General features: G+C 43.2%; 1 protein-coding gene across 1 annotated transcript in view; it reads right to left on the minus strand.

The window, feature by feature from the left end:
• The window catches only part of EDNRA (endothelin receptor type A), a 136,417-nt gene extending 127,644 nt beyond the window's left edge, over nucleotides 1–8,773 (minus strand). The window contains exon 1 of the mRNA XM_068279297.1: nucleotides 8,619–8,773. The gene's annotated coding sequence lies outside the window, so the exon portion shown is untranslated. The remainder of the gene's footprint in view (nucleotides 1–8,618) is intronic.
• Nucleotides 8,774–19,502: the final 10,729 nt, after the last annotated feature.

Raw genomic sequence — 19,502 nt, forward strand, 5'->3', positions numbered from 1 at the left:
ATGATAATGTACTTTTATTGACCAATATAAAGGAATTGGGAGTGGTTATGCATACATGAAAAAAGGCACCTGAAAAAAAGGGCACAGGGTTTTCCGCTAGTAGAATCTCGCTAAAATTAACGATATTCTACTACTGAATATCTATAGTAGAATATCGGATATCTTTACTGATATTTTACTATGTCTAAACCTACCCCTACTCTCACACAGAACCCTCCCTCTACCGATGCTTACCCTAAGACCCCCCCGGTGGTGCCTAACCCTAAGACCCCCAACTGGTGGTGCCTAACCCTAAGACCCCCAGCTGGTGGTGCCTAACCCTAAGACTCCCACCTGGTGGTGCCTAACCCTAAGGACTTCCCGGGAGGAGCCTAACCCTAAGGCCCCCTAGGGGGGTGCCTAAACTTAATCCCACCTGGTGGAGCTTAACCCTAAATCCCCTTCCTTAAGCTAACTCTGCCCATTGAAGTCTAGGGAAATTCAACAGATTTGTCTGTTCCCAAATTTTTGCGGGGATTCGCGTTCGCCATTCACGAATCTTAAATTTGATGTTCAGCCCATCTCTAATTGCCAATACTGTAATTTCTCTGAACTGGTGATCTGCAGTTCCATTCACTTGAAGGCTCTGTTCACAATGGTCAGTTGTGTAGCAGAAAAATTCGCAAATTAACCTTCATAGTCACATATCGTTAATGTTAATGTACTGCTTGTACCGCTAAAATACCACTTGGTTGGCATGTTTGAAACCCTGCTCAAGCCCTGCTTGTAAACTGGAAACATGAAAGGATGGTGCTGAGGGGAGGAGCAGGAAGTTTAGGCAATTTGCTTTGGCATACGATTTGAGTGCAAAGATCTGAGCGGGAACAAAAGATCAATTTTTGCTTTGGCTTTCATTTTCATTTCATTTTTCAGAAAAAAGTGCAGAGTTTAGACTCTTGGCTCAGTTTTCAGGAGCGGATCCAGCCTATCCGTTTTTATTTGCAAGTGAAGACAGCCAATATTTTTAACATTAAGATCCGTTCCTCCTTTTTGTCTGCTCCAAAAAGTGTACCGAATGGATGCGTTTTTATTGCAAGTGTAAACCGGCCCCAATGCATAAACAACAACTGACATGTATTTAAACTCTTACGGTACTGGAAAACAACATGAGACTTTTATTCTTTGCTACTAATGTTCTATTTCTTAGCTGAATTACATATACAATTCTTTATCTTATAAGTTTATTTTCGCTTCAGGTTTGCTTTAATATTTACAAACATAATTATGAATAAAATGGAATCCTGTACCGGGGCTTTAAGAGTTCCATTCATGCAGCTCCTTGTAAAAGTCAGCTATAAGATATATATTCTATAAAATAACACAGCACACCAAGATCATTGCATTTGCAGACAAATATGGACAAAGAATGAAGGATTATACAGACACACATTTTCTTTACTAATTTTACATAGCAGAGCTTAGTGAAGAATTTACAGCATATAAAGTGCCATTTAAGTTCCCTTTTATAAGTCTTCGAGTATTCATGCAGCAAAATGGACTTCTGTATTGCCGCTGTCCATTAAAATAAATCTGTTTTGATTTTTTTTTCGTGAGCTCTGGGTGTTGCCAGTAACAGGTTTGTGAGGGAATGTTATAGAGACGTGATATTGTTTCTGAAATTTTGCTTTTTCAAGTCTATTGAGTTGGAGTAATATTAAAGAGAATCTGTGCTGTAAAATTCTTACAATAAAAAGCATACCATTCTATTCATTATGTTCTCCTGGGCCCCTCTGTGCTTTTTCTGCCTCTCCCTGCTGCAATCCTGGGTTGTAATTGCCATTTTTATGCAGTGTTTACAAACAAAAGACATAGCAATTTGATACGCTGAGAGTAGCTTAGTGTGTGAGTCATACAGAGTTTGCAGGGGGCCTGGAGAGGGCATGTATAGCTTCTGCCAATGACAAGCAGTGCAGCACATTCCACACATTCCAGCCTCAGCCGACAGAGCTGACAGAAGAGAGAAGATTAGATCATATAACAGAGATAATACAGCCACTGTGCAAATAGGAAAGGCTGCAGTAATACAGAGCACATTAGAACAGCTACAGGAACATATAGGAAAGAAGAAATAAGGCTCAAAATTTTGTTACAGAGTCTCTTTAAAGGGTGAGAGTTATTTGGAAAAAGGTGTTACATTTTACACTGATATTGAAATTCAACAAACGCTACCTAGACTCTGTTCATCGACTTAAAGTGGTATCAGCCGCGTACATAGGCCCGTGCAGGCTGTGCAGCCACACAAAGGCCCCATGCCCTCTAGGCCCCATGCTGCTGCACCAGTTAGGGCATGATTATTCTGTAGGCTCTTCTCTGTGTATTCCTCTCAGAACTGAGGCAGAACGGTCATATTTGATTGTGGTCCATTCATTCTCAAGTACGAAATGTGTGCTACATTAACCCAGTGTCTACAGAATGTAACCTAGATTCATGTACTCCAACCATAATCTGATATGATCACATGGGGCCTCTTCAGACCAGTCAGGCTTGGCTTTTTCTGCTGGAGCACAAGCAGGCCCGAGCTACTGTACAGGTGCAATGTGGCCACGCTTCGGGAGTCCCATGGCTTTATCGAGTCAGTGGAGGAGGACAGGGGAAGTCTCTCCAGGATTCAGAGGCCTCCTCCTCCCGAGATAAGTATCAATTTGCTTGCCTTGAAAACCTCCCACATTTGCTTTAAATTAATCTAACATATTACCGATATTTTTCATTATTAGGGGTGAGCTGGGCAATGGGGAGGGGGAGGAGGAGGAGGAGGAAGATATTCCACAATCTAGAAGGGATTGAACAGATGTCTGCTGTTGGTAAGTTTTCACTAGTTGTCTGGGAAATAGCAAACCATAGCAAAAATTGCTCACAGATAAGTGAAATAGTTGTGTAGCATGGTATGTATTCATTTGGCACCGGTGGATTCTGCACCAGCACCAAATACTGGCAGATTGATAATCTTCCTACTGACTTTAGCCTCCTTATTACAAAATCTGCCCCTGGGACCTTCAGAATGCCTAACCTTAGCTTTCCCCCAAATGTTAACCCCTTTTTCTAACTACCCTCCCCACTGACTGTGATCAACACTCCATTTTTGTTCTTTGTTTTGACTTCAGCTTTGCCTGGTGTCCTGCAGATCTTTCATGCATCAGTAGTGTCTGAATCAACCACCTGAAACAAGCATGCAGCAAATCCAGAAAGGCTTCAGTCAAACATATGATCTGCATACTTGTTTAATGTCTGTGATGTAAAGTATAAGAGACAGGGAGCAGCAGGACAGCCTGGCTATTTGCTTTGTTGCAAACAAATGTGGCAGCTTCCATATCCCTCTAACTTCAGAGAGGTATAGACTAACCAGCAAGCTCCTGGTGAACCAGAACTCATTGAAGTGTGTAAGGGGCTACAATGGTCCTAAAAGCCCCCTTACTAAAATGCTAAGAAAAACAAAAGTTTGCTTTTTTAAAACAGAACGCATTTGCGATAATTCAGGTTGGAGTGAGCTTGAGATGTCTCCCAGTGCATCACTGCTGAATATATGCAAATTAACCATTGTTACCCTTAGAAGCTAAACACACCTCCAGAACCGCTGGAATGCAATGATGTGTCAGCTTGTTCATTTGTACAGAGCCATAATAAGACTGTCTGTATGCATGTTGGATTATTATGGCTCTGTACAAAATAACAAGCTGACACATCATTGCATTCCAGCGGTTCTGGAGGTGTGTTTAGCTTCTAAGGGTAACAATGGTTAATTTGCATATATTCAGCAGTGTTGCTCTGGGAGACATCTCAAGCTCACTCCAACCTGAATAATCGCAAATTCTTTCTGTTTTAAGAAAGCAAACTTTTGTTTTTCCTCTCACTTCAGATTTTCTTTAACCCCAACTACTGTAGCAGTGAAGCCTTGTCAGATCTTACAAAGTAAAACAAAGACAACCTAAACTACATTTTCACTTATGTTTTTAAGCTAAATTCTTGTTTTTTCTTTTTTTTTATTGTGAAAGGTTTTAGCAAACATGATTTCAGCTTCTTGCCTGATTTTGTTTTACATCTTTGTAGACTTTTAAAATCACCATATCTATAAAAGCAGTAATAAAGAAAGCAACACTTCAAGAGGAATCACAGTTTTTGTAATAACTGCAGAGGCTACGATCACAGTGGGCGTTGCATTCCCTGTGACAGCAGGAAGGCAATGCAACAAATCGGGAGAGCGGCGCCGCACATTATCTGCACATTACATCGTATACAGTGAAGTACAGTGAAGCACACAGTCAATGAGAAGTATGCTTCACTGTAAACGTGCACTTTTTGCGGTGATGCAGTGCTTGCACTGCATTACCATGCCATATGCTCTTATACCGCTTGCACCCACCTCACTGTAAACGTTGCATAAGTGGTGCATTGCAGAGCAGCAAGCCCCATTACAAAGCAGGCATTATGTCGCACTGCAGCCCACCACTGTGAACAAACCCTTAATGGCGCTGTAGTTCCATTTGCCACATTTACAAAGGGACAATCAAGCAAATCACCAATTTATAACTTGGCAAATAATCTTACCCACTTTTATAATGGCAAACAACATGGGCTACAATGGAAAACAGGCAAGCTGCCCATCAAATGGCCACTTTAAAAAGTACCAGTACTCAGCTACAGTGGAAATCTATGAAACCACCTAACGTGTTTCAAAGATAAAAATTACAACACAGCTGGAAAGCCATTACTCACTTCAGCTAGGTTCACAGTGGTCAGTTGCATAACTCATGCGTTGTAATGACTGTGAACTGCAATATAGACTAACCATAGACTTTAGTACAAAGCCTGCATGCAGCAATTTAAAAAAACGTGATCTGTTACTGTGAACAGGCCCATAAAATTGTATGCACAGTGAGTTGTCATGCAGAATTTTTCTGCAACACAACTGACCATTGTGAACAGAGCCTTCAAGTGAATGGAACTGCAGATCACCAGTTCAAAGAAATTACAGTATTGGCAATTAGAGATGGGCCAAACATCAAATTTAAGATCCGCGAACGGCGAACACGAATCTACACAAAGATTCACGAACAGACAAATATGGCGAATCTCCCTAGACTTTAATGGGCAGGTCTATAGGGACTGTTTCTCGCCACAAAAGTGATGGAAAAGTTGTTTCAAGGGGCCTAACACCTGGACTGTCTGTGGCATGCCAGAGGAGGATCCATGGCAAAAGTCCCACCAAAATTACCTAGTCGATGCAGAGTCATGTTTCAATCTCTAAAGGACAGAAAACACATTACATTCCTAAATTGGTGGAATAAAGTGCTTTAACATGTTCGGCGTGTATACACGTCCATCAGGTAGTGTAAGGGTTACCCCCTCTTCACACTGACAAACCAAATGCAGAGTTTTTAATGCACTGCAGTCCGCAAACCACGGCAAAGACCTTAGTGATTATGCCAGGTGAGCATATCTTTGTTTTTACTAATTTACACCTCCAAGACATAAATGTTAGTCCTCTCGACGGTAATCTTTGTGTAGTGGTGTGTAGTCGCCGCCGTGCTTGTGCGCACAATTGTGGGAGTGCAGGCAATCATGGTTTTCCAGCCTCTATGGTCAGGCTAAGGTAGTTCAATGACAGTTAAGTGACCAAAAACACTGATTTTGCACTGAGGCCTTATACAGGGGGCAGTAGTGGATACTAGATGCCAGTAGTGGTGGTGAAGGATTATTGGGTTATGGTCAGTGCACTACTAGGACCAGCAGACCTGTCTCCAACAGCACTGAGGTCTTATTCAAGGGCCAGCAGTGGATCCTAGATGCACGTAGTGGTGTAAAGGATTATTGGGTTATGATCGATGCACTACTAGGACCAGCAGACCTGTCTCCAACAGCTAACTTGTGCACTGGACACAAAGGGGACAATGCGGTAGCAGAAAGAATCTGCACTGAGGACACAGAACACAGGTCTACCTAACCCTCGCCCTGTCACTTTCCCTGATCTGCCTAGCACAGAAGCCAAACACAGACTGCAAAATGGCGTCTGTGCTGACTTTCTGATAGGTGGTGGGGGTGGGGGGGGGGAGGCAGTCCAGGTGGGAGGGAAAGCTGATTGGCTGCCATGTGTCTGCTGACTCTGGGGTAAGGGGCCAAATTTTGGTTCCATTATAATGTATAGGGGGCGGGTCGAACACTGCATATATTTGCCTGAGGGGGCGAACGTGAAAACCCCCTATTCGCTGTGAATTATTCGCGGGGCTAAATAGTTCAGCACATCTCTATTAGCAATCAAGCAGTAATCTCTTCCAACTACAATATGATTGGCATTTTATAAATATGGCAGGACAAAAGTGGTGATCATGTTTTTCTCTACTGGTTTCAGATAAGCACTCTTTGTAAATAGGCCCCTAAATTACAAATAACTTGTGTGATACTAATGTGCATTACAGCAATTTATCGATAGCAGAATTAGACTTTGAATTCACATGACAGCTAATACATGCAGTGCACTTTCTCTGCACTGTGAAGGTCAAGCTTTTCATCTCGCACAATTCCTGTATCTGAGCAGAGAAAAAAATGCCGTGCTATCAAAGGCTGAGCGTCAACGTTTGCCAAATATCCTGGAGACTGTGCCAAAAGGAATTCAGACAAAGCAAAATTAAATGTGATAGTGTTCCAACTTAAAATGCATCTGTAGTTAGAAATGCATTTACTTAACCATTTCAGCCCGAGGGTTGTTTTCACCTTATGGATGAGAGGAATTTTCACATTTCAGTGCTCCTCCCATTCATTCCCCAATAACTTTATCACTACTTATCACAACAAAATGATCTATACCTTGTTGTTTTCTGCCACCAATTAGACTTTTTTGGGTGGTACATTATGCTAATAAATATTTTATTCTAAATGCATTTTAATGAGAATAATAGGGAAAAAATGGAAAAATTCATTATTTCCCAGTTTTCGGCTATTATAGTTTTAAAATAAAACGTTCTACTGTGGATAAAAGCTACACATTTTATTTGCCCATTTGTCACGGTTATTGTAACATTTAAATTATATCCTTAGTACAATGTATGGTGACAATATTTTTTGGGGAAATAAAGATGCATTTTTTCATTTTTACATCCATCACTAATCACATGCCCATAATTTAATAATAATATACCCTCTTGACATACATATTAAAAAAATGTTGTCCCTAATGTATGTAGGAGTAATTTTACTATTTGGCAACAAGATGTCCTCGCGCATTACTTCCAATAAGCGTACAATAAGTATGCTTAATAGGAAGTAATGAGTAGCTGTGTTACTCAGAAGTTACGCAGGCATCTCAATGATAACGGTGACCTTGAGGGGAGATGAATGAATGAGAACAAAGTTCCCATTCATTAATCTAACAATCAGCAGCGGGAGTGGCGGAAATGAGCAGGAGACAGCGCAGCAGCACCAATTGAGAATGATCACTGTTTTTGAACAAAAACTGGGCGGACATGCACAGATTGGCTCAAGAGACTTTTGTCCCCTGCCACCAATCTCCCCTGACATCGGAACATTGCAATCCTGGGCTTATGCCCGCACGCTCGCGAGCACAGCTCCGCAGACTGCACAGACATGAGCCACACGTTCCTGCTGCTGCAGCAGCTTCTGCCGCGGAAGTGAGGTTCACGTCTGTGCGGCAGAAATGGTTAAAAGGATTTAAAATTAAGCTCTTACAGTGACAGTACATTGTACCTTTCAGGGCTAGTTCACAGTGCTCAGTTGTGTTGCAAAATAATTCTGCATGTCAACTCACTACCTGTATAGTTCTACTGGCCTATTCACAATGCTGCTTTGTAACTGATCTAACCTTTCTAACTTCTAACCGATCTAACTTGCTGCATGCAGGCTGTGTATTAAAGTATATGCCCAGTCTCCATTGCAGTTCACACACATTTTAATGCATGAATTATGACCACTGTGAAGCTAGCCTAAAAAAAACCCCTTCAATATTCTTTTTCTTCAGCAGGGGAGTCTTGTGCAGTAAGCGTGCACAGAAGCCATGATGGTGAGTGTTTTACATATTGCATAGGCAAATGCAGGGAGGTTGGGGGGGGGGGGGGGATTACAGCTGCCCAGAATCTCCCCTCAGACCAGGGCCAGTGCAGTGTCTGGGGACAGGCACAAGTTGAGACACCAGAATATCTGCAGGCATCCTGCAGCTTACAGCACTGCCCCATTTCTTTCCCAGCTACAGTTGCCTTTGGATATAGCAGCAGTGTATGTACAGAGCATGAAGCAGCTCTGGGGAACTTAACAGAGTCAGGTATGAGCACAGCCCTGTGCCCTGCTGTGTGAATGCTTCACTGTCCCCTTCATTACCAATGTCGGTTGCATTCATTATTATCTGTATTCAAACTGCTCCCGAACGATCCCGTTGTCGATCGGGAGCAGATCGGACATGTCATAAATAATCATTAGATCCTGTCATGGGAAATTGCATTATGTGTACTTAGCATGATGTCCTACCATATTATTATACTGTAGTGTGCGTAGCTGAGGGAGACCTTTCAGGAACCCCCCCTTGAAAATCCTGGGTTTGCCCTTGTATTGGTTTATTTGAAACAACTTCAACTTACCTGCTAATTCAAGTATTTCTGAAGCTGTCCGTGTGTGGTCCTTGGCTCTTGGAAACTTTTGTGTTTATGCTTTTCCTCTGCTAGAAATCTGGCAAGTAGCACCTGGTTGTGGCTTAAAACTGGTGAATTGATGTTCTTTTTTGCTCCAGAACTATGGCCCAAAAGGGACTCACTGGAACATTCAGAAGCTTAGAAATACATCTGAAACCAATGTCATCAGTGTGTTTTGCAACAATATGGTTGCTATGGTCTTGAGATCCTCCCCTACAATGAGATATTTCTCAAGTGATACATTGGTAACGGTTGAGAAACCGTTTTGAAGGCTATCAGTTAGGACTAAACCAGCAGGCAGGATTCCTTTATAAATACTTACAGCTATCAGCTGGTTTATTGGCTTTCATGCCTTTTTGCCCTTCCTTTTCTTCTTTTGTTAAACACTTATTCCATGTGTCATTTTTCTTCACTACACATATTAAAGGTAGTAACCACCTAAAATTTAAAGAGACAGGTACATATTACATAGTATATAAATATAAAACCACAGTTACTTTCTAAAAAAAAACACCAGTATTGTAGAAATGTTCTTATACAAAGGTTATAAAAACTGGTTTTAAGGAAACAACTAACAATCGCATAAAAGTTAATGATAACATAACACGAATAGTGTGCATGGGTAGCAAAATTACAAAGAAAAGGTCACTTTAGTCAAGCTACAAACATGAATGCGTGGAGGTGTTTAACCACTTGCCGACCGCGCACTCATACCGCGCGTCGGCAAAGTGGCAGCTGCAGGACCAGCGACGCAGTATTGCGTCGCCAGCTGCAGGCTGATTAATCAGGAAGCAGCCGCTCGGGCGAGCGGCTGCTTCCTGTCAATTCACGGCAGGGGGCTCCGTGAATAGCCTGCGGGCCGCCGATGGCGGCTCGCAGGCTAAATATAAACACAAGCGGAAATAATCCGCTTTGTTTACATTTGTACGGCGCTGCTGCGCAGCAGCGCCGTAAGGCAGATCGGCGATCCCAGGCCAATCAGCGGCCGGGGATCGCCGCCATGTGACAGGGGACGTCCCGTCACTGGCTGCACAGGACGGATAGCGTCCTGTGCAGCCCTGATCTCCGGAGGGGGGGAGCAGGTAGGAGAGGGAGGGGGGAATTTCGCCGCGGAGGGGGGCTTTGAGCTGCCCCCCCCGCCAGCCACATGCAGGCATGAGAGATCGGACCCCCCCAGCACATCATCCCCCTAGTGGGGAAAAAAGGGGGGTGATCTGATCTCTCTGCCTGCTACATGATCTGTGCTGGGGGCTGCAGAGCCCACCCAGCACAGATCACTCAGCACAGCGCTGGTCCTTAAGGGGGGGTAAAGGGTGGGTCCTCAAGTGGTTAAAGACAAGTTAAACCAACATTTTTTTTTTAAAGGGACCTCGCCTCAAACTCAGATGAAACCAGTGGATCTTCATAAAACCTCCAATAAACCAGAGATAGTCAGTCTCTTTTCAAAGTGGATGATGTGATACATGCTCTCTCTTCATTGTATAGTTTTAAATTAATTTTTACTAGTAACAACAAACAGTTTATGATACTTAAGGTGGTTCACTTAGATCCATTGATGTTTGCCTGGAGTTAACTGTACCATCCAGATTAAAACCTGGAAATGTGGTGAGTGGAAGGGAAACAGCAGTAGCCTGAGACTGAATTACCAGAATGAGACGTACCCAGCCACCAAATCTGATGAGATGCTAGAGTATAGTGCTAGAGTATACACCTAGATGTGCCCCTCTGTTTTTGTGTTTTTTGTTCACTGGGTGACCATGAGTGAGACTAAAGGTCCGTACACACGCCGGACTGGAGGCAATGACGGGTCCGTCGTTGCCTCCCGCTGAGTGGGCGTTCCAACGACAGTCCGGCGTGTGTACGCACGCACTGTCGGCGGACTGATACGGCTGTTTCTGAGCGATCCGCCGGGCGGATCGCTCAGAAACAGCCGTATCAGTCCGCCGACAGTGCGTACACACGCCGGACTGTCGTTGGAACGCCCACCCAGCGGGAGGCAACGACGGACCCGTCGTTGCCTCCAGTCCGGCGTGTGTACGGAACTTTATAAGTTTGTTTTTGCGTAAATATAATATAATATAAAGATATTTGTCCCACTGTAGATGCTCTCATTGTTTGTGTAGGATGTGATTGCATCAATTGCTAGCATCAGCACCACCCAATGACACTGGCCCTGTTGCGCCTCTAGTGATAATCCTATCTGAGGATATGTGGAATCAACAAACTCTAGTTTGTCAGAGATGTTATCTGGTAAGGTAGTCAATGAGATGCAAGCAATTCCATTTCCAGCTTGCATGCATTCCTCAGCAGTCCTGTGTAGGTAAAATCTGCAAAATTTGTGACTTCTGCTTCACCTCCTAACTGGGTATAACTACTGGCTGCCGGTGCTGCTCACCCCCTGTGGTTCACCAGTCCACAACTACTCACAATATTCAAATGATACGACAGAGGCAAACTTGCTTAATATGATCTCTTATATTGTACACACACAAGCACACAAATACTATTGAGCTACTCGGTCATCCTCAGGTGTACAACAAATGAAGTAAAATAGTGCATTATTTATTCACACCATTTTAATTTTAGCCTTGAATAGTGTGAAAAGGGGTTAGAAACGTTTGTTACATTCATTGTTGTCTTTGTCCCTATTTGATTTTCCTTCCTGTCTGGAGCTTTGTGGCTGTAATAATGTAAAAACTGATCGTTTCTTTTTGCTTCTGCTAAGTAACCAGTGCTTAAAAGAAATGGAAAACAGAGCTTGATACATATTTGGTTTTGAAAAATGGCAACATAGCGTAGATTTTAAGCCTTTGGCAGGGTCCTCCCTTCCCTAGTGTAATCTACAGGATCATGTGCCCCTTTCCTATGGCAGCCTGTACTTGTATTACTGGGCCTACCTAACCAGCCCATAACTGCATGATCATGTATCGTGTACCATTTACCTTGTATAACTTTGTTCTATGTTGCATAACCTTGTTATGTCTGTCCTCCTTGTATCAGTGTATATATTTATTGTTTGGTGTTGCGTAATATATTGGCGCTTTATAAATACAATAAATACCGTAATAATAATTTCCAGCGAGAAACTGATCCAGAACTCTGAACCAACAGAGGCGCTGTGTGCTTTTTCTACAAAAGCTGGGTAATGTATATTTAGGTTGTATGTGGTATTGTAGTGATGAGGCACAGGTATCTTAGTTCAATCTTTGGCAGCATGTTGTTGTTGTATCATAGATTTAGTCAAAATAGCACATCTGTCACTCTACAAACATCACTAAGTGCAGGCAAAGTGATTTGTTCCTTTCAAGAGGATGTTAAGATAAACAACAGCCCTGTGCGTCACTCTGAAAATTACATCTACAAACGTATGCTGGTAGGAGTAAAAAGACCTTTTCCTTCCAAGACCTGAAAGTAGTATAAAGCCACTTTATTGACTGGGTTGAAATGTTAGCCTGGAGGTGTGTACCCTGTATGTACTGTGCACAGAACAAATTCACTCTATATATTTTTAGGGTCTCAAGAGTATTAGACATACAGTAATATAACTACCATATTCTGATCTTCTGTTACTATTCACCAAAGGCCCCGTATACCTTGCCAAAGGAGCTGGCAGGCCTCGAAGTCAAGGAACAAATTTTCAGTGTAGGGTCTATACTTGGCTCTCTGCTGCGCCCGGAAAACATAAGAGTGACCCAATATCCAAACTATCACTCTCTGACCTGTAATTAATAAACAAAAAAATTAGGTCTTACATAAATACGAAACCTCCTGGACTCCCACCGCCCGATTCTCTGAAGGGCTTCATCCGATAAATCCCATCTTGAGGCTTCCGTGGCTAACAAACTCTAAAAGAATGGGATGTGAATTTCATATCACCCAGGCCCAAACGAGTCAGACGCTTTTTAAACACAGACCTAAACTGGAATTTTGACAAATAACCACCGTCCAGATGGACCAAGAAGGACACTGCCGGAGGACAAATTGTTACAAAATCTTTTACCACCTTCACCGGACAACAAGGGAAATTAACAGCCCCCAACGTAATCCAAGTCCCCCGACCTTCCTGGTCCGTCTTTGACCTGCTAATAAAAATCTCCACCCTATCCTCAAAAAGCCTAACGTCCTAAAACTTCAGAGGCGCAACCGGCCTTCTTATTAACCGCTACCAACTCTGAGATCCTAAATGCTCCAAAGAAAGCTAATACAAACACAGATTTAAACAAGGAACATTCATAACTATTCAGGCAGATAACCTCCAAAACCCGAACTAAATCACAAAGAATTCAAAAAGACACCGGCCTACGACTATCTGGCATAACCCATTCCTTGCTTAAACCTTTCAAAAACTGCTTGACTACCGGGTACCAATTGCTGGATGGGGCCTGACTTAACCTTCTAAAGAAGGAAATGCCTGCTAACATCTTGATAACCTTGCTATATGAACCACTCAATTCTAACACATGACATATAAAGGAAAGAAACATATCAGCCGGATCAGCCAACGGGGCTAACTCATACTAAGATGCAAACCTACACCAACTAACCCAAGATTCTTCATAAGATTTCCATGTGCTGGCTGCCACTGAATTTCTCACCATGCTCTGAATCAAACCCATATGAGACTCCAAAGGTGCACCGGACAAACTTCTCCTTCCCGTCTCGCTGCCGGAGCCATAGTCCTGAATGATTCCAACTGCTGACGAGATAAGGCATCAGCTATTAAATTCAGTTTCCCTGGGAGGTAAGATGCTTTTATCCAAATATTAAATTTTAAGCACACAAGAACTAAATGCCTCAACAAACGGACCACCATATCCGATTTTGCTGACAAACAATTTACAGCGTACATCACTCCTCTGTAATCCGTTTGGAGCATAATGCGCTTGTTAGCAAATTCTTTACCCCAGAGTACCAATGAAAACACAACTGGGAAAAGTTCCAATAACACAATGTTCTTTGTAATACCTCCGTCCACCCAGGATGCATGCCATCTCTCCGCCGACCAACGACCACACCAGTATGTGCCGTATCCAACAGATCCCGCCGCATCTGTGAAAAATTCCATGTCTGTATCCATAATGAATTTCTGCTGCCACACAGACCTTCCATTGTAGCAAGACAGGAAGTCATACCATACTAGGAAGTCCTCCTTAACTTCCCTCAAAAAACGGACATGCATCTTAGGCGACTTAAACCTGGCAATAGCCTGTGCCAGTCTTCTGGAAAATACTCTCCCCAAAGGCATAATTCTTGATGCAAAGGCCAAATGCCCTAATAAAGATTGAATTTGCCTAACTGTTGCCTTCTCTTTTACCATCAGCTCACTCAACAACAATTTCAATACATTAATCTTTTCCAACGGGAGTTTAAACAACATTTCTCTCGTATCTATTGTGATACCCAAAAATTCTAACGACGTGGTAGGGTTAACCGTCTTCTCCCCTGCTAAGGGAACACCAAACTCTTCCATTGTCTGAACAAAAGTTGATAAAAGTGTCTGACACGCTTGAGAGTCTTCGGGACCTATGAGCAAAAAGTAATCAAGATAATGTAGAAGGGCTCCCTCATTAATCCTCTGGGTTACCACCCACTCCAAGAAAGTTGAAAATGATTCAAAATAAAAACAACAGAGGGAACACCCCATCGGAAGGCAGCGATCAAAATAAAATTTATTTTGGAATAGAAACCCAAGGAATTAAATCCTTCGGGAGCAATAGGTAAAAGCCCGAAGGCTGACTGAATATCTGTCTTGGCAAGCAATGCATTTTTTCCAAAACTTCTAATAACCTTCAAGGTCTGCTCAAATGTAACATATGACACAGAAGTCAGACTTTTATCCACCTCATCGTTCAATGACGCGTCCTTCGGAAATGAAAGATGATGAATTAGTCAATACTCGTTGGGGGCCTTTTTGGGCACGACCCCCAACGGGGAAATCCGGAAATCCTCAAAAGGATAGGAGTCAAATGGGCCAGCAACCTGGCCCGCCTCCAACTCCTTTTGAATCTTTTTTCATACTACATGCGGAAAACGTTCAACTGACTTCAGGTTAGGTACAATCAAGCAACCTTGACCATTAAAAGCTGGAATATGAAAACCTTTTGAAAAACCCTCAATGAGCAGCTGACTGGTCTGCTGCCTTGGATACGCCCTTAGCCATAGCAACATTTTTTCCAGAATCACTGGGGTCGACGCTTTTGAGAAAAAGGTCCTTCGTGGACCCCTGAGTCTGCAAACCCACCCTCCTGCGATCCGCCACAATGATTGCATTCATGCTTATACCTAAAATTATTCATAAACTTACACTGGCCTTCATTAAAGGCAAAACAGAGAGGCCTTTCTTAAAAGTGCCCTGTGACGGCTGGATCTGTTTTGCCACGCCAGATCTTTGAGGTAGCGTGAACCCAATCCAAAGTCCAACATCCTTTGTACCCCACTGCAATGCTGGGTGCACAGACATCTTCTGGCGGAAGGCCTCGTCATATAAGTACCAGGCCAATCCGCCAAACTGTCTATAAGCTTCTGCAATGATGTCCAGATGCTGAAATAAACCTGTACACAACTCAGGCTTTTTCTCTCCCAGCACACTGGCAAATATGCAAAAGGCCTGTAACCAATTGCTGAATGTCCGCAACACAGGCCTCTTCCTTTCATCATTGCCCTCTTTCTTTTCTTTAGAAGTAAACTCCTTGTAAAAGGGAAGTAAGGAAAGAATATCCAGAAACTCGCCGTTTGATATTTTTTCCTTGATAGCTGTACTCAAATGAAACCCCAGAGGGGACAAGGTACAAGGAATAGCCTCCTTATAATGAAGTTCTGCTACCCCCGATCTCATCTCTGGCTGAACCATAACAGGGGCATCCTTACTCACATTTTTTTGTAACCAAACCTCAGCAGGAGAGGAGACTTCCCTTTGCCCCTCACCCTGTTGCCCCTTAGAAGCAGCCACCACCTCAGACAAACCCTTCACCACATCAGTTAGCTGACACAACTTTATATTTACATCTTCCAAAGAACATACATTGGGACACTCACCCAGTACTGCAGGAGGTCTGCTGCTCGGTCCGGGCTCCGGCTGCATCCGCCAACTAGGACCCGCTTCCTCCTGCAGAGAATCCTCCTGAACCATGGGGGACGCCTGAGGCAGCGAAACCTGGCCTCTGCTGCCCATAGCCTTCTTAGTGCGCACTCTGGGCTGAGGAGGGGGCGGCGAAAACACTCGTCTTGCCTTTCTAGGACGCTTGCCGTGCCCTCTGGTGCCCATGTTGCCGCCTCTCACTACCTCCTCACCCGCTTGCGCCTCCTCCGCCTCCCTCCCGTTGCCCCAGGATCCCCGGCTCGACTCCTCCTCCGCCAACTCTCCACTCGAGCTTCGGTCCCTCCTACGCCCGCATGGCTGGCCTCCTCCTTCGCCTCGCTGCCCTTTCACAATCATCTCCGCCTCCAGTCCGGCCACCGCTGCCATTTCCTCGCTCCTTCCCTCCAGCAGACTACGAAGCCACTCTTCTCCGTCCACTTCTCTGGCTCCAACGACCTCCATCTCGGTGAATGACGCAGCTTCTTCTCTTCAGCTCCCAAAACAGCTGACGCAGTTAGTCGGCTTATAAACCCCAAACTTTCCTCTGATTGGCCGCAGTTAGAAGCCAGCCAAGGCCGAGCACCAATCACATCCTCCAGCACTTTTCTTTCCCCAGCACCTGGGGAATGCACACCTGGCCCTGTAAACAAGAAGAAAGAGCCAGCAACGGACACACTTAACCCTTTCAGGGCTGGGTTCGGCAATACCATGTGCTAATAGGATAATGCCTGTCCTTTCCAAACTCAGAATAAGAAAACACTTTACGTGTACACATTTTGGATGGTATGATAAGGCTCTGAATCCTGGATCTGGTATTTCCTGTCAGCCTGAAAGGAGAGCCCTCAATAATGGTGTCGGGGATCAGGACCTGATCCTCTTGGGCGACAACACTGGGCCGGGCTGCACACACGTGTGTCAGCTGTGTAGCTGTGTTGCTACGTGGGAGGATGACAGAGGGACGACGAGCGGGGTTGAGTAGATCTGCCCGGTAGATGGCTTGTGGGCTGGGGGTTGCCGTCTGGCATAATCACGCCTGGTTGTCGGCAGGAGCCTTCGGCATCTAAATTTCCTGCTATAAACGATATTAATATGGGTGCCTAAAGCAGCACCTAAACTTTCCAGGCACCCAAATAACCTGCTTCCATGATAACATCTCATGTGGATAAACTAATGTGAAAATGCAGCTAAAAATGGGCCAAGGAGTACTTCCCAGGTACCTGGAATGATAGGAAGCTGTAGCTACCTTTGACTGGGGAAAGGAGAAGCTCAGCTCTGGCCAATAAACCATGCAGGGCAATGGTGAGCTAGTAAGCACTAGCAATGATGTCTGTGTTTCTTGAGATAGTTCTTGAGATAGTTGTTAGTTAGTCTTTAAGTATTGCACTAACATATTAAAGACAACTTTAAAGAACTATGATTTGTTGCAAGGCATTAATGTTTGTGTTTGTAATATTCATGATCACATACTGTAATTACCTTTACACCCATTGGAGAGCTAGATGGTAAAAAAAGCAAAGTTGGAGTTCCTAATTGTGAATCCTCCTGAATGACCCTGCTGTTGTATACTTGGCTCATGCATCAGTTGTTTTTTTAGCATTTTAAATAAAAACTGTTACAGTGTACATGCACGGTGTCCAATAAATAAGATCTTCTCGTTGTTGATTCTACTTCTCCAGAAACTTCCGCATACACTTTTCCCTGTAATATTGTTTTATATAAATCACCAGTGGCATCATGGTTTAGCATATGTTTAAATGTCACAGGAAATCTGCAAGTAATTATGCATGCATCACGTGTGAACCTCCCATTTGTTATGTGCTGACCTGAGCCATGATTACAAGTGCCACAACGTTCTTTGTTGACAGAATTCCATATGTTGTATACAGATATACCTTGTAGGAGGTTGTTTTTATGCCTTTTGAGAGTTTGCTGTTTACATCTGGTTTGCACATATGTTCCTTTACAAAGAAGTCTGTAGCTGTGTGCACTACACTTATATTTATGTAGTCAGTTCTAACAAATAACAGAAACTACAGAAGTTATCTGGTACAATCCTTTTAATTGAGGTTGCACTAAGCATCAGTGTAACCAGAGTCTATTAGCATGAGGGATTTGCATTACCACAGCAATAGTTATTCATTTTTATACACACCACATCTGCAGCACTGTGTACAATGCATGAGCTAAAATGACTGCAACAATAACATAATAACATACACAGATGCATTAAACAATAATGAAGAGAATGCTCTTGGAGAGTTCTTATAAAGCAGCCAAACTGTCCTTGAAGCTTTACATACTTTTTAGGTTGTATCTACACGGGGTGCACAGTGGCAACTGTTCCTCACTCCTCAGTTTCAGGATTTGAAAACAGATTACAAAAATCTAGTAGAATAACTTGAATTGTCTTCATTTAGCTTTTAGTATTATTGTTTTGTTTTTTTAAAAACATTGTGTAGATTAATAAAATATTTTTTTCAAAAAACAAAGAGGAAGGCAGGGGCACACTTTTTTTTAATGCATATCGCTGCACTGGCCGCTGAATCCAATGGTCCGCTCAAGAATCACATATTGTTCGTGCATTTTTTTTTAGTTTAAAAATCGGATGGCCTTCTGCTTTTTTTTCACAAACTGCACAGTTTCAGTTTCAATGTATTTCACCACAACCCAAAAAATCATGTACAAATGCAGAGTGCTAAGAAACCGGGAAAATACCTGCAAAAATGTCTACTTCAAAATATAGTCAGTAAATGGTTGGAGCATGGATATCTCCTACCAGTATCCTACCAATGAACACTGATCACTTCAGTTGCCTGGATTCTGGCAGTGACTGGGAGTGGGGGGGGGGGGGGTTTATTAACCACTTCACAACTGAGGGGTTTAATGCAACCAGTCAGTGTTCCATATGAGAAGTAAATGTGGGCACTGTATCCATTTGCCCAAACTCAAGTTCAGTTAGTCACTGTTAGGAGTTGGCGGAAGGCACAGATTGAGGATAGGATGGGATCCAATCACAGAAAACCAAACCAATGTAAAATGATAAGCAATGTGGCCCGTCCAGAGGGGTTTGCAGCTTTCATATTTAAGGACTCTGTAGAAGAGTATGGAGGAGGTTTTGTTGGTGGGAGTGATCTGTTAGCAAATAAAACAATATGTGGAGAGAGGTTTAACTGCGGAATAAATACATTCCTTCATATAAGCCAAAGTGCTGATTGCTTTTACCTTTAAGGAGTTTTTCTTTAACTTAAATAGTTAATGAGTCACTCATCTGAATCAAGCTAAACACCCAATCTAGGTACTTGTACAGGATCGGATCAATGATCCCAAAAATATTAAATGCAGAAAAACAGAATTACAGACACACAAACAAACATTTTAAAAGGCAAGGAAATAATCCCCCATATGCCATCAAGTTTTATTTAACCGGTTCAGCACCGCAGTGCCGAAAATCTCATGCATCCGAACAACGTTCACCTCCCATTCATTCGCCTATAACAGTGATTCCCAACCTTTTTGAAGTTGTGACACATCACGCAGGGGCGTAACTAGAAATCACTGGGCCCCCCTGCGAATATTTGGATGGGGCCCCCCCCCCATAGGTGCCAAATAATCGTAATGGGGCAGCGTTTCACTGTAAATTAATTGTAAAGTGGGCAGCATTTTACCAGACAATCGTAATGTGGGCCAGAAAATCGTAATGTGGGCAGAGTTCACCAGAAAATCGTAATGTGGGCACCAGTCACCAGAAAATCGTA

This window comes from Hyperolius riggenbachi, chromosome 1 (genome assembly GCF_040937935.1).
Source record: "Hyperolius riggenbachi isolate aHypRig1 chromosome 1, aHypRig1.pri, whole genome shotgun sequence".
In the NCBI taxonomy this organism is placed as follows: Eukaryota; Metazoa; Chordata; class Amphibia; order Anura; family Hyperoliidae; genus Hyperolius; species Hyperolius riggenbachi.